Genomic DNA, 16,557 nt, shown 5'->3' on the forward strand with positions numbered 1-16,557 from the left:
TCAATAATACAACACAAAAACTCATTTAAAATAAAAAGATAAGGGATGTGGCTTTAAAAGAGGTCATCAGCATAAAGTACTGAAAGTAACAGAGACAAATATTTCTACACAATAGCCAGAAAAACTACTGCTACTAAATCCAGATTTAAAACCCAAGCATACTGGAAATCCATAGAAAGCAGCACACTGCCAAGACTTGGTTTCCTAGAATCAAAAGTAGCTTCCAGGGAGATTATAAGTTATCCAGAGTTTAAAGCCCACAAATTGGAAATTGCTTTTAAAACATTTGAAGAGTGTTAGGAAACATATAGACTTACATATTACAGCAGACTGTCAGTGACATGACCTATTTCATCACTATCTCCCTCTTATCCCACCAAGTGAGTCACATCACATTTTCCTGCATTTAATATCTTTTGCCAAATATTTGCTCATTTTACCATTTTCTGAAGTCTCTTGTTTTCTTATGAATATAAGAAATAGGGGTAGCACCTGCTTTGCCCTTCAATATCGTCACAGTAGAACATGTGCATCAGCTCCAATTTCTCACTAAATCACCAATCCCTTGATTCTGGCACACGAAAGATCTGCATAAATCAGCCTTGCACAAGTTAAATGATAGAGAACCCATTATGCTCTAGGGTGCGAAATTCTAAAAATTTGATGGAAGAAATTATTTTTCACCTCAGTATTAAATGGGATAAGATCACTTATCCAAAAAATGTGGGATATTCCATAGAAGAGGAAACAATCTTTTAGTGCCTATCCCTCAAATCTTGTATAATTCAATGCAACCACATTACATACTCTTGAACTTCAGAAAATACAGGCCTAATTTGCTCAGCATCTCAAAGGACAGTCCTCGTAGCCCAGGAACCAACTGGTGAAGCTTCACATCACCTTCAATGCATACGTTTCCCTATTTCGTGAATCCCACATTTCAGAGTTTCAGGTCATCTGCTCAAGACCAAGTCATTTCCGTAGAAAGAGAAATATGCCTGACACCAATTTTGGATACATCCATTTTTTTCTCATGCTTGAAAACTCACTGGTAAGTCAGTTGTGATTTAGCTAATGCATTTTTCTCTGCATCATAAGGCTTTAAGTTCAAATCCCACAGTAGGGCAAGCATAAAAATTAAGGCTTTAACTCCAGTGCAGTAATGACGTGGTGCTGCATTAAGCACCTGAAAGTCATTAGCATAAGACATTACCCAAAGCTGTCTGCCTCTGCAAATGGATGTATAAGATCTCACGGCAATATTCAGGAAAAGATCAATTAAATTATCTCAAGTGTCCTGATCAATATTGACTCGTCAACTGATATCACAAAAAAATTTATCTAGTTACTACCATACTGCTGTTGGTGGAGCTTGGTGTGCACAAACTATTCCATACATCACAACACTAAGCTACTAAAAAATACTTCATACTCTAAAGTACTTTGGAACATCTAGTGGTTGAGAAGCTCAACATAACTACAAACTTGTAACATTTTCTGTATTTTTTCCCCCAAATTCATAACTTTGCTGCCTCTAATTCCATTAGATTCAAATTTCTTGATACACATCTACACCATCATACTTTATCAAACATGTCAGCAGTGCTCATAAAGACATTCACCGTCAACCATCCCCATTACTTTCAGAGACCAATTTCTCCAGAAATTGAGAATTAACTAGCAGTCTAGAATTCAGGTCGAAAAGCAGACCAGAAGTTTATCAGAGGATCAAAAAAAAAGCATGAGAATCAGATAAGCGGTTCATGTCTTAGAGAAAGAGTTATTTGGATTTGTGAATGATGACAGACCTCTGATATGTTTCCAGCATTTTGTTTTTGCTTTACTTTTTCAGAATTTATAATTACCCAGTGGATCATGCTTCCGCCCTGCAAGTTTACATTCCACCCTGTAAACTGTCAAACTAACCTTTAAAAATAATGTAGTCAAAAGAAACCATTTTACAAATCTTGTCTCAAATGTATAATGAGCAAGCTGGTATAAACCTTTCCCCATGCCATTCACACCAAGAATCCAATTCTTCCTTTCCCATGCACAACATGGATAATCTGAAGTCAAAATTTTGCAGTAAAATAATACAACTTTCTTGCCAATCAATTACTCGGAAACAGTAAACACAAAGAATGAGTGCCCTCTAATATTGGGATCTTGTGGCACTATGGCACATTCTTTCAGAAGACCCACAGTTAAGTCAAGATGTGATGGGCAGCAGGGTGGGACTAGGCATGGCCAAACTGGTTTATTTAAAAAAAGCTGAACTCCTTAAGAGAAAAGTGGGTTTTGTTACATAGTGGACCAGGAGATCTGGGTTCAAGTCCTACGTGCTCTGGAGATGTGTCATAACACATCAAAACAGGGTGACTAAATATATTTTTTCCTCTCCCTTTTACAGTGCAATAATGTGAGGTTAACAACAGGACTTGCCAGAAAAGACGTGAAATTAACTTTATTTTATACATTATCAAGATAGCTCTGGAGACAAAAAAATGAAGTTTTTTAATAAACTTGTTCGGATCTATTACGACACACTTCTGAAACAGGTAGGACCATTCTGAAGAAGGGTCACAAGAGCTGAAACATTAACTTTGATTTCGCTCCACAGATGCTGCCAGTCCTGCTGAGATTTTCCAGCAATTTCTGTTTTTGTTTCAGATTTCCAGTACCCGCAATTCTTTTGGTTTTTTTGTCGCGCAGGCTTAAACCTGGTTGTTCTGGCTCAGAAGCAGCATTACTACCACTGTGCCACAATAGCCCCTGACAAAAACATTATACAGTTATTTTAAATATAGAGCACCTTTATACTCAAGGAAAGGGAAAACAAAAATAAACAATACTCAACCTGGAATTAACTTGCACCTCTCCTCCTCAAATACACAGTCTATTTCCAGCACCTGGCTTCCAAAACCGGGACACCAGACCCATTCAATCTATCTCACTGCTTCAAAAATTCCACACCAGTTTATTGCAAAAATCACCAGTCCCTTAAAAGAGTGAAGCTCAGCAATTGTCCAGGTTATAAATTTACAGATCACCTTTTCAAAACTGTACATCTTATCCAGATTATTGCATGATGACTTTCACCATTACAACAGCAATTCCAGACTCCATAAGCATCAAATTCATCAAAATACAGACAACTCTTCTCTTTCTTCCTTCTGTATTAACACAAGCCCTGGCTTGAACTTCCCTCTCAATGAATGACAGCAGTCATTCAACAAAGCTTTTTAGACAGCACCTTCCAAACCAATGACCACATCTAGAAGGATAAGGGCTGCAGATACATGGAAACACCACTATTTCCAAGTTCCTTGCCAAGATTCACCATCCTGACTTGGAAATATATTGCTTTTTCTTCAGCGCGGCTGCGTAAAAATCTTTGAATTCCCTCTCCAATGGCATCATGGGTCCAACTACAGCACATCAACTGCAGTGGCTCAAGTAGACAGCACACCACCACCTACTCAAGGGCAATTGAGGACAAACAATAAACGATGGCCCAGTCAGCAATGCCCACATCCCACTCGTGAATTTTTTAAAAATCTTGAATCTTCAACGAGACAAACACTCAAGTCTCGGGTAAAGCAGGAGGCAATAATGCATTTATGGGATCAGAACTGGGCCAGGGCTGGGCAACCAAGGTTACACCACTCGGCACTATGCTTCCAAGAGAAGACTACATTCTCTAACCGAACAGTAAACGGTTTCTTTCCCTCACTTCATCCTGCCTGCAAAGAAGGAATATTAACTGAAGGGACTTATCGCTATAAAATCCCTAATATTTACCTTAATCGTCAAGAAGGGGTAACTATTGCAATTAATCCACTTTAGCACCTCACAGGAGTGCTAGAATTGATAGTCCCTCAAGAATGGGCAAGTGGCTTAGTACAGTTAAACCCTCTTGAGTAGTATATGATGGATTAGTATAATTACCCCACTTCCAACACACGGCACTATCAGAATTACACCTTTCCCAGAAGTTGAGGGTAAATCACAAGTACAATTTCCAACAGGCAGGTCTATTCATGACTTTCACAGCATGAGGCATTAGTATAAATACTTTCTCCACAGTACAGGAGTTGATTATAATCAACCTCCTTCCCCAGTACAGGAGGGTTTAATGACATCAACTTCCCTATTAGAACAAGTGAAGTAATTACAATTGCCCCAACCCCACCACAAACAGTTAACACAATTATACCCCTGCCCATGATATGCTAACTTCCCCACCAAAATGGGAGTATTTATTACCCAGCCCCCTCTCCAGTACAGGAAAGTGTACTCTATCCACAATCCCCAGTACACAATGAATTATTACAATTATTTCCTCAACAAAGGAAGGTTTATGACAATTAACACCATCCTAGTACTGGATGACATAGTACAATAAGCTACTACTCCCAGTGTAGAAGGGTTTATTACAATTGCATGACCGTGTCCCTTGAAACGACAGGTGATAAAAATCATCCCACCTCCTCCCCAGTACAGGAAAGCAGATTACAATTACATTTTCCCTCCCCAGTACAAGCGGGGGGTATTACAGTCACACTCCCCCTCCCCAGTATAAGTGGGGGGGGGGAATTACAGTCACACTCCCCCTCCCCAGTATAAGTGGGGGGGGGGGATTACAGTCACACTCCCCCTCCCCAGTACAAGTGGGGGGGAAATTAGTCACACTCCCCCTCCCCAGTACAAGTGGGGGGAATTACAGTCACACTCCCCCTCCCCAGTACAAGTGGGGGGAAAATTACAGTCACACTCCCCCTCCCCAGTACAAGTGGGGGGAAAATTACAGTCACACTCCCCCACCCTTGTACAAGGGGAGGGAGATCACAATCACACTCTTCCCCCCCCCCCAAGTACAAGGGCAGGATTACAATTACTAACCCCCTTACCAATATAAGGGGGGTATTACAATTACTCCCCCTCCCCAGTATAAAGGGGATCGAATCACAATCATTGCCCCTTCCCAGTATAAGGGTTGGGGGGATTACAATCACTCCCTGTCTCTAGTATAATGGGGGGGGAAATCACAATCACTCCCCCTCCCCAGTATAAGGGGGGGATCAAAATCACTCCTCTGTCCCAGTATAGGCGGGGGGGGGGGGGGGGGGGGGAAATCACCATCACACCCCCTCACCAGCACAAGGGCAGGATTATAATCACACACTCCCTCACCAGCATAAGGGGTGTGGGAGAATCACAAACACTTCCCCTCCCCAGTATAAGGGGAATGGAATCACAATCACTCCCCCTCACCACGATTTGGGGGGGGAATTACAAACACTCCCCCTCCCCAGTATTTTGGGGGGAAATTACAATCACCCCCCGTCCCCAGCATTAGGGGAGGGGGATTATTTCCACACCCCACCCCCGGTCGCCAGTGACTCCAGTTGAACCCCTCTCCATGGCAGGAAGACTAATTGCAATTACCTCCCCTCCCCAGTGCAGGAAAGCTGATCACAATAACCACCCCTCTCCCTAATACAGGGGGGTAATTACAATTAACCCCCTTCGCCCCCCTCCCCAGTATAAGGGGGGGGGGGGGAGGGGGATTACAAATAACCCTTCAGCATGAGAACAAAACTATTTCACCCATCGCCCCGACCCCCCATCCCCCCGATCAGTGGCACCGCCATGAACACCGCCCGCTTACCTTCGCCTGTTCCTGGGAGCGGGGACTTGCTGTTTCTCTCTTTCTGTGGGCAGAATTGTTGGTTTTTCATACATATATATATATATATTATATATATCTGTGTGTGAGTGGGGGTGTCGCTTTTTTAATTTTTTCCACTCCGAGTTTACTTCCCTATCTCTGGATATTTATGATTATTCCTTCTTTTTGTTTTGTAGGGTTTTTTTTTTAGGTTTTATCTGTACGTGTGTGTGTGAACCTGCTGAGCTCCCCTCAGGTCGGAGCGGCCGGACTCGCCGCTCGAAAACCCTCCGACTCCCCACAATATGGCCGCGCCGCGCTCCCCGCCAGCCCCGCGCGACAACGAGGCTGCGCCTGCCCGCCAGTGCACTGCCCCTTTCCGTCCGGAAGAAACATACACTCCCCACCTCTTTCCTAACGGAACCTGCCCGGGGGGAAGCTTAAACCCGCTGCACCAGCTGACCAGCCTCCCCTGGTAGTCAGCTGTCCACAGCCAGCCCCCCAGCCAAAGTATTAAAACTTCTCCTGCGGTCACTGAAAAACACATTCTCACACGGGCAAGCAACCAACTCTCTCGATTTCCACACCAATGGGTTGCAAATCAGTCAGAGACAGCAAGAATTGTTGGAAGATGTACAGGTGAACCCCTGTTAGGATGGGAGAGGTTTACTTTGGGCCTTAGATGGAGGTGAGGTGGTTGGAGGATACACAAGTGAACCCCGGCCTCATCCCACATCCAAACATCCCTCTCATCCCCGCCCTCCTGGCCTGACACAACATGTCCATCTTTGAGAACAGAAACAGAAGTTGCTGGAAAAGCTCTGCAGGTCAGGCAGCGTCTGTGAAGAAAAAAATCAGAGTTAACATTTCAGATCCGGTGATCCTTCCTCAGAACTGTCCATCTTCCCCACCCATCCACCATATCCTTCCTCCCTACCTGCACTCACCTATTACCATCCCACCTAACTTTCCCTAGCCCTACTCCTTATGTATTTCCCTGCCCGTTTCTGAAGAACAGCACAGACCCGAAATATCAACTTTCCTGCTCCTCTGATGCTGCCTGACCTACTGTGTTCCTCCAGCTCCACACTGTCATCACTTTCAAATCAGCAACACCTCTTACCCCACCGGAGACACAATCAATGCATTCTGAAATTAGTAGATTATGAATCAATCCCTTCCGTAGAATTCCTACAGTATGGAAGCAAGCCATTCATCCCAAGTCCACAATAAAAAAAATTGAAGAGTACCCAACCCACTACCCTAACCCTGTAACCCAGAAAGTCCCATGGCAAACACACCGAACCCACATATCTCTGGACAACAATGGGACAATTTAGCATTGCCAATCCACCTAACCTGTACAGTTTTGGATTGTAGGAGGAAAACGGAGCACCTGGAGGAAACTCACAAAAACAAGGGGAGAACGTGCAAACTCCACACAGAAATCAAATCTGGGCCACTGGCACAGTGAGGCAGCAGTGCTAACCACTGAGCCACTTTGCCAACCTGTTGAAGGTGACAGGGCAAGTTGCAAAAGTGGTTAATAAGGAATACAGAATGCTGAGCTTTATAAATACGGACATAGAGTACAAAATCAAGGAAGTGTCTAAAACACAGGTTTGATTCCAAATGGATTATGGTGTCCAATTCATTAACAAGGGCATAGAAAAGATGCACAAGAATGCTTCCACGAATGAGTTAATGTGGATGGATAGGAGAAGCTGAGCTTATTCTCTCTGGTGCCCCTTCCTACACTGTAAGATGGATTTTCAAATCAGTATCCTCTCATTTTTCCCACCCCACAAAATAAATTTCATCCTCAAGTTAGTAAATTATCAAATATCTCCGTTTCTACACAATAACGTGCACTTTCAGTAATCTTTCTTACTCCCCATTATAAAATTTATTCTTAAACCAGTAAATTGTCAAATCTGTCCTTTTCTACTCCATAAAGTACACTTTCAAATCAGTAACCTCTTACACCCCCACACAAAAAGATTAATTTACAAATTAGTAGATTAGGTGGCTCAGTGGTTAATACAAGATAATAAAGTATGAAGCTGGATGAACACAGCAGGCCAAGCAGCATCTCAGGAGCACAAAAGCTGACGTTTTGGGCCTAGATCTGATGAAGGGTCTAGGCCCGAAACGTCAGCTTTTGTGCTCCTGAGATGCTGCTTGGTCTGCTGTGTTCATCCAGCTTCACGCTTTATTATCTTGGATTCTCCAGCATCTGCAGTTCCCATTATCTCAGTGGTTAATACTGCTGCCTCACAATTCTAGGGACCTGGGTTCAATGCTGCCCTTGGCAAATGTCTGTGTGGAGTATGCATGTTTTGTGTGGGTTTGGTCTGGTTTTGTCCCACAGTCCAAAAATGTGCAGGGTAGGTGGATTGGCCATGCTAAATTGCCCATAGTGTCCAAGGGTGTTTAGGTTAGGTGGGGGAAATGTAGGAGAATGGGTCTGGCTGGGTTGCTCTTCAGAGGGGCAATGTGGACTTGTTGGGCCAAATTTCCACACTGTAGAGTTTCTGTGATTATCAAATTGATCATTTTCTACTTCATTCAATACACATTAAAATCAGTGTGAAATCTTTCTTTTCCCCTAATTTCCTTCTGAAATTGGGTTGTTGTCAAAAGTGTCTTTTCCTGCACCATTAAACACACTTTCATACCAGTAAAAACCCTCACTTTTCCCCACCACAAAATTCATTCTATCTTTTTTCACTACATCATTAAATGGACTTTCCAATCTGTTAATCATTCTCAAGTTGGGAAGTTATCAAATCTCTTTTCTCCTACTCCATAAAATGCGCTTTGAAATCAGTAAGAAACCACTCTGTTCCCACACAATAAAATTCATTTTCAAATTAGGAAGGTATCAAAGCTCTCTTTTTCTGTACCATTAAAAGTGAATTTAAATCAATTTTCAAAAAACCTCTTTTTTCCACAATAGAATGCAGCTTTTATTAAGTCGTAATTATATCTTCACTTTTCTGCAATGATTGCGCTCTCAAATTAATACTGATATAAAGACTTTCCCTGGGAGGAGTTAGTTCAAATTTATTCAGCACTATTAGGAACTGCAGACATTGTTAAATTTCTCTATTTTACAACAATAAACTTCCAAAATATTAAAATAATTTACCACCTCTCAATAAAAAAGTATATTTTCATATCCTGCAAATTGTTACTCAATTATGTTATGCAATTTCAATGCACTTTCAGATCCTTTCAAATTGCTACTCTGCTCATTTTTAAACAAGCAAATACACTGTGAAAACAACAAATTGTTTAAATAATCTTCTTATATAATAAAAAAACATTGTCCCATTCCTGTTCAACATCTGATTTGTGTAAGAAAAACCTTGTTAAATCTTCTGAAATTAAATCATCACACTTCTCTTTACAAGTAAGAATGGCCTCTCAAGTATCCTCTAATTTATTAAACTTTCATATTCAGCATAATTCTCAAATACCCTCACCTTACTTAAGATATTCTCAATACCTTTTAAGGTTTTGGCCACTCTTCCAAATGTTATCTTTTCATCAGCACATATTTTAACCTTACCTACTTTATCCAAGTTGATCACAAACCACATTGTCTCTGTTGCCACTGAACAAAGTTATATCAGGATGAGAGCATGAGGTTGACTCTCTCTCACTGTAACACAGAAATAATGTTCATCTGACATCCATCATAAATCTGTCACAAAGTCTTGTGGCGAAGGGTGAGTAACATAGCATTTGCTGAGACTATAGCCACAAATCTGCACACAGGTGACTCAGGCTACCAGGTTATTGTTGGCTGGAAGGAAACAAAAGATGAACTCAGTAGCCCTTTGAACAACTGATCTATTCTATACATATTCTCTGCTCAAATCTTTGGAATGATGAAGGATATAGAAAAGTTGCCATACATGTTCAATTTACCTTCCCAACAGGCCATAGATGACAAGAATCCCATCAAAATGGTTGTGTGTCATTCTCAAACAAGGAAGTAAAAGTGATACCATCCATCATTGGCTTATAGTAAATGCGCATGTTCAAAGACAGGGCCTCAGCTACCAGACCAGAAAGAAGAAATTTTCTCAGTGATCAAAGGTTGGTTTTTCACTACTCCTCTGGTGGTCCCCAGCATTACAGATAACAGTATTCAGCCAATTCAATTCATTTCACGTGGTATCAATAAACAGTTGGAGATGCTGGAAACTGCAAAGGCTATGGGCACTGATAACATTCCAGTAAAAGTACTGAAGACATGTGTTCCAGAACTTGATTCTCTCTTAGCCAAGCTCTTCCAATACAGTTGCAACACTGCCACCTATCCAACAATATGGCAAATTGCGTGGGTATGTCCTGTACACAAAAAGCAGGACAAATCCAACCCAGCCAATTACTTCCCCATCAGCCTACTCTTGATCATCAGTAAAGAGATGGAAGGCATTACAACAGAGCTATCAAGCAGCACTTGCTCAGGAAAAGCGTGCTCAGTGACACCCAATTTAGGTTCCACCAGGGCCACTTAGCTTCTGACCTCATCTCAGTCTTTATTCAAACATGGATTAAACAGCTGAATTCCAGAGTGAGAGTGACAACCTTGGTCATCAGGGCTACATTCAACCAAGCGTGGCATCACAGAGCCCTAGCAAAACAGGAAACAATGGAAATCAGGAGGGAAACTCTCCACTGTTTGGAGTCATAGCTGGCACATAGGAAGATGGCTGTGGTTGTTGGAGAGTGGTCATCTCAGCTCCAGGGCATCTCTGCAGGAATTCCTCAGGGTAGCGTCTTAAGCCCAACCATCTTTAGTTGCTTCATCAATGACTTTCCCTCCATCATATGTCAGAAGTGGGGACATTCATCAATGTTCAGTACCATAAATGATTCCTCAGATACTAAAGCAGTCCACGTTCAAATGCAACAAGATCTGGACAATATCATGATATGGGCTGACAAGTGGTAAGTAACATCCACACCACACAAATGCCAGCCAATGACCATTTCCAGTAAGAGACAATCTAACCACAACCCTTTGACATTCAATGATGCTATCATCACTGAATCCCCCATTATCAACATCCTTGAGGTTACCATTAGCCAGAAATTCAGCTGGATGTGCCACATCAAGACAATGGCTACAAGAGCAGGTCAGAGGCTTAGAACGCTAGGAGTAACTCATCTCCTGACCCCCCAAAGCCTGTCCACCATATACAAAGCACAAGACAGTAGTGTGATGGAATACTCCCCATCTGCCTGGGTGGGTGCAGCTTCAACAAAGCTCAAGAAGTTTGTCACCATCCAGGAAAAAGCAGCCGACTTGATTGGTATCGTATCCACAAACATCCACTCCCTCCACCACTGACTCTCAGTAGAAGCAGTTTGTATTTTCTTCAAGGTGCACTGCAGAAGTTCACCATATGTTCATAAGTAGAGCCTACCAAACCTACAACCACTTCCACCCAGAAGGCCGAAGGCAGCAGATGCAAGGGAACACCACTACTTTCAAGTTCCCCTGCAAGCCAATCACCATACTGACTTGGAAGTATATCGCTGATCCTTCACTGTACCTGGGTCAAAATCCTGGAATTGTCTCCCTAAGGGCAGTTGTGGGTCAATCCACTGAAGGTGGGCTACAGCGGTTCAAGAAGGCAGCTCACCACTACCTTCTCACAGGCAATTAGGATTGGGAAATATATGCTGGCCCATCCAGTGACGCACATATCCCAGGTGTGGTTCTAAACAAAATCAGGTCACACTCCTCAGCAAGACTTGTTTACTTGAAGAGAGCCAGGTTAAGGAAATTAGTGCAGGTATACATTTTTTTAGAGTGGGGCATTTTGCAATGTGACCATTGCTGGAAAGGCCAAATTTATTGTCCATCCCCTCTAGAGGAAGTGCTATTTAGCTGCCTTCTTGAACTACTGCAGTCCATGTAGTGCTATTAGGATGGATGTCCAGGTTTTCATCCCAGCAACAGTCAACAAATGTTGTTATAGTTCCAACTCAGGATGTTATGTGGCTTGTAGGGGATCTTGCAGGTAGTGAGTCATGTTCCCATAAATCAACTATCCTTGTCCTTCCAGGTGGTAAAAGGTTATGTGTTTAGAGGCTGCTGTCAAAGGAGCCTGCAGGAGTTATCACAGTGTATCCGCCAAATGGTACACATTGCTGCCGTTGTATTTTGGAAGTGGAGAAAGTGAATGTGGCAGGTGCTGGATGGAGGTATCAATCCAGTGAGTTATTTCGTCCATTCTGGGCAGTGTTGAACATTTTACGAGTTTTTGAAACTACACTGCTCTAAGCAAGTGGACCAAAAATACACCTCACTTGTGCCATGTAAATGGTAGACAATCTTTTGCGGAGTCAGGAAGTGAGGTACACACCTCAGAATTCCCAGCCACTGATTTGGTCTTGTAGCCACATTATTTACATGGTGGACACAATGATATTTCTGGTAACCAACCCCCCCAACCCCCAGTCAACAAGATATCGATAGTGGATGGGTATTCAGTGATGGTAATGCCATTGAAAACCAAGGGATGATGATGTGATTCTCTCTTAATAGAGATGGGCATTGATTGACACTTGTGTAGCTTAAACATTATTTGTCACTTGAGAGCCCAAGCCTGGACATTGTCCCGTTCTTACTGCATTTGGATGTGGACTGCTTCAGCATCTGGCGTGAGCTGTGAATGGTGTTGAATATTGTACAAACATGTTACTTCTGACCTTATGATACTGGGAAGGTCACTAATGAAGCAGCTGAAAAATGTCACCCAAGGCATTACATCAGTTTGTAGTTAAGCAATTCTAGGAGAAATATCAACAACGGAACATGATTCTTTATACCAAGTTTGCCAAAACAAGGCTTTTGACAGTCAGTGTGGGGTTTTTTAGAAGGTAATGGTTACGAGATGTACCTTTAAGAAGGATTTGTTCTGTCTTTGTTTAGAAAGCAAGTGTTGTAAACTTGGGCCCGAACTGTCTGCTCTGAGCCCAGCTAACTCTGGTGTTTTTTAAAGTTGGAACTATAGGAACAGCACGAAAGGGTGGAGACATGCTCCTACATAACCAGGATTTTAGTTTTAATTCAGCAGTTGCTGGGGTCTTGAAGCTGGGTGTGGAACTTATAATGCCCTTCTCTGTTACAGCTAAAAGCTGGGGTTCAGTTCATTATGGTGGGATTGCACGTGAGATAATCTATTTTACGATATTTGCCTTTGCCTAGATGTTACTATATTGGAACAGTTGCTGTTTAGTAGTTAAATAATCTATTCTTCTGTTAAGTTTTCCAATACAATTATGTTATTCCAATTCTTCTTCCTTTAGCATGTATTTTAACTATAGCATAAAAATAAAATTCGTTTTGCTTCCAACTTGGTAGCTTGACTGATCAAATTGCATCAGGAACACAACATCTTACACTTGCCTTCAAAAATAAGAAACGTTTGTGGTCTAGGTTATCTTTCTAATATATTTTAAAGTGGTTTGGACCGGTCCATAACATAACAGAGAAATCCAACATTCTCCCTGTGTCTATGTGCGTTTCCTCCGGGCGCTCCGGTTTCCTCCCACAGTCCAAAGATGTGCAGGCTAGGTGGATTGGCCATGCTAAATTACCCATGTGTTGAGGAATGTGTAGATTAGGTGGGTTATAGGGGGATGGTTCTGCCGAGGGTCGGGGCGGGGGGAGGTGTGCTCTGATGGTTGGTGTGGACTTGTTGGGCTGACGGGCCTGTTTCCACACTGTAGGGAGTCTATGATTCAATGATTCAGCAGTTTCATGAAGGAGTGCTCACATGGCCTGGATGATGTCAGAAATCACATAACACCAGTTAATAGTCCAACAGGTTTATTTGAAAACAAAGGCTTTCAGAGCCTTACTCCTCCTTCAGCTGTATCAGACACAGAATTTATAAGTGAAAGATCAAAGGGTCACTGATGCATAATCAGTGTTGTAGGTTGACTTGAGTGGGTTCGTGATCTGAAGTCCTTTTTGGATCTTCTGTGCTTTCTTTCATTTCTGTAGAAACTTTAAGTCTGTGTCAATATGCGGAACCTACTGGAGATCCTCTCCACTTTGAGCCTGCGTGGTGTGATTTCTGACTTTGTCCACCTCAGTTCAACACCGACAGCTCCACGTTATGGTCTGGATGCTAACAAATCTGTTGATCCATTTCTCGTCACTAACAGAGTTAAACAGGGCTTCATGCCAGAGCCAAACTGCACCTACATGTCAGTCTGCCATATTGTCCAATACCCTCCATGATGTTGAATCTACAACTAGAATCAAGTAACCTATGGCCTTCTTTGTAAGTAGCTATTAATGACAGGCAGAGAGAGAACAGAAAGAGAAAAAATACGCAGCCAGCAACTTGTCCAAAACTCAATTGTATCCCAACATGGGAGGTTGCGTGGGGATCAGCTGACATGGGCATCCCATTGATACAGCCAAGGTGTGACATGGCAAAAAAGTGAGATATTCAGAAATCCTCAGCAGTCAGGCAGCGCCTGTGGATAGGGTGGCAAAGTTAACCAGTTGGATTCTTGTCCTCCTGTCATTCATCACACATCTAGGAAAAAGTTGGAAATGTGATGTGAGAAGGATGCTGCCACTTATACCCAGCCCACAGTGGAAAGCTCAAAATAAGTGTGACAAGGGCTTGCTGACAATCTTACTGGCTGAGGTAGTTCTGACCAATGGAAAACCTACATCACCTGATTGCCGCGAGATAACAAATTGTGGAGCTGGATGAACACAGCAGGCCAAGCAGCATCTTAGGAGCACAAAAGCTGACGTTTCGGGCCTAAACTCTTCATCAGAAAAAGTGACAAGGATTAACTTCACTGCGAAGCTTCTTCTAGGGATGCCTAACCCGAAGAAGTTACCCTCCCTCCGGACCAACCTCAGGGGATCTCTCTCCCACTGCAACTCTCTTGTAATAAATTTTTCAGATGAAGGGTCTAGGCCCAAAACATCAGCCTTTGTGCTCCTAAGATGCTGCTTGGCCTGCTGTGTTCATCCAGCTCCACACTTTGTTATCACCTGATTGCCATTTGGATGAAGTGCCACATTAAAATGGCATAAAACTGGGTCTGAAAGCTGAAAAGTTCTGTGCATGACCTTTCTGAGGGAGGGTTGTCATTGCACCAGCTGCCATTGTCAGATACATGAGTATATTGCAGCAGAAAACCCTTGCGTGTCTCCTGAGAATAAAACCTCAGTTTTCATAAAAGTTCAGTCAGTGCCTTATATGAAGTTGTGAGGTGGGTTGACTGGAGGGATGCAGAAAGGTTCTTTCCTCTTGAGGGAGTGTATCAGATCAGCAGCATGATCACAGAATAGAGGATTGCAGATTTAAAATCAGTGATAAGAAATTTCTCCTCTCAGTGGGTAGCAAATCTGTAGAATTCTTTAATGCAGAGCGCTGCCTAGGCTTTAAGCTTATTCAAGGCAGAGATGGATTTTTCATCAGTAAGGGAATGCAGGGTAATGGGGAAAAGACAGGTAGGTGGAGTTAAAGATTATCAGATCAGCCAGATCTCAGTGAATGGTGACGCAGACTCAATGGGCTGAATGGCCTACTTCTGCTTCCACATCTATGGTCTTACGGCTATTGACGGATTAGCAAGATGTAGATTGTTACATACCAGGTTAAATTTACTCTTGGACTCATTAATGAAGGTTAAACAAAGGTATGGAGGACACGTTACTCTCTATTGGAAGAGTATGTCAAACTCCAACTAATTTTTTGTCCAGCAGCTATTGGAAGAACATGATTACACTCAAGAGGGTGCAGAGGAGGTTCACCAGGTTGTTGCCTGAAATGAAAAGCCTCAAATACGTGAAGAAACTGGATAGGCTGTGTTTGTTTTCCTCGGAGCAGAGGAGGCTGTGGGAGGGGGGGAGGGTGCGGTCTGACTGAGGTAAACAAAATTATAAGTGCTGTAAAACGGTGTAGACCATGAGAATCTCTTCCCCATGACAGACATGTCTAAGGCCAGAGAACTTAAGTTTAAGCGAAGGAGCAAGTGGTTTGTAGTAGATACGAGAAACAATATTTTTCACCCAGAGGGTAGTAGATATATGGAATGTGCTGCCTGAGAGAGTGGTGGTGACGGATACACTTGCAACATTTAAGAAGTTTCTGAATGAGCACTTAAAATGCAAGATCATAGTAGGCTATGGACCAAGAGCAGGTGAATGGGATTAGTGTAGGTTGAGGTTTATTGTTCATCATCAAACATAGTGGGCCGGAGGGCCTGTTTCCACGCTGTAGGACTCTACAACTCTGGTTAACAGCAAGACAAGTTGAATGGGCCTACATAAAAGAGTGCCACACAGTTCATCACACACCTCCGAGATACCAGCATTGTCAGATATAAATCTTTTGGAAGACATACCTGAAGCGTCCCTGTGAAAATTGGAGATCCATCCAAACAAAGCTTGTCAGAACTTATTTATGTCAATGGGCATCTCACTCAATTTAAGTTTGATGCAGTGGTGAGTATCGCTGTCCTGCCAGACCAAATGCTATGGCTGAAGGATGAGAAGTTATACAGTCCAAAGATCTGCAAGTTAGGTGGTTTGGCCAGCCTAAGTTGCCCTGCAATGTCTAAGGATTCACAGGCTAGTTGGATTAGTCAATGTAAATGTGGGATAGCAGAGATAGGGTGGAGGATGGGTCTGGGTGGGATGCTCTTCAGGGGATTGGTGCAGATTCATTGGGCCAAATAGCTTCATTCTGCACTGTTTGAATTCTACAATTTGAATTTGTGATATCACAGATTTTGGGAGCAATTTTAGTGGTAAATGTAAAATAGTTGTACACATTATTGTTGCATTGGGTCGCCTAGGAGGAAGAAAGTTCCGGGGAAAA

At 42.6% G+C, this 16,557-nt stretch overlaps 1 protein-coding gene across 8 annotated transcripts in view; it reads right to left on the reverse strand.

The window, feature by feature from the left end:
- LOC125461204 (casein kinase II subunit alpha) overlaps positions 1-6,021 on the reverse strand; it is a 92,306-nt gene extending 86,285 nt beyond the window's left edge. For 6 of the 8 annotated variants that reach the window (XM_048549706.2, XM_048549704.2, XM_048549707.2 and 3 more), the window contains exon 1: positions 5,672-6,021. The gene's annotated coding sequence lies outside the window, so the exon portion shown is untranslated. The remainder of the gene's footprint in view (positions 1-5,671) is intronic. The other 2 variants (XM_048549711.2, XM_048549710.2) reach the window with 2 other exon arrangements.
- Between the last annotated feature and the right edge of the window lie 10,536 nt (positions 6,022-16,557).

The sequence above is a fragment of the Stegostoma tigrinum genome, chromosome 19 (genome assembly GCF_030684315.1).
Source record: "Stegostoma tigrinum isolate sSteTig4 chromosome 19, sSteTig4.hap1, whole genome shotgun sequence".
NCBI lineage: Eukaryota > Metazoa > Chordata > Chondrichthyes > Orectolobiformes > Stegostomatidae > Stegostoma > Stegostoma tigrinum.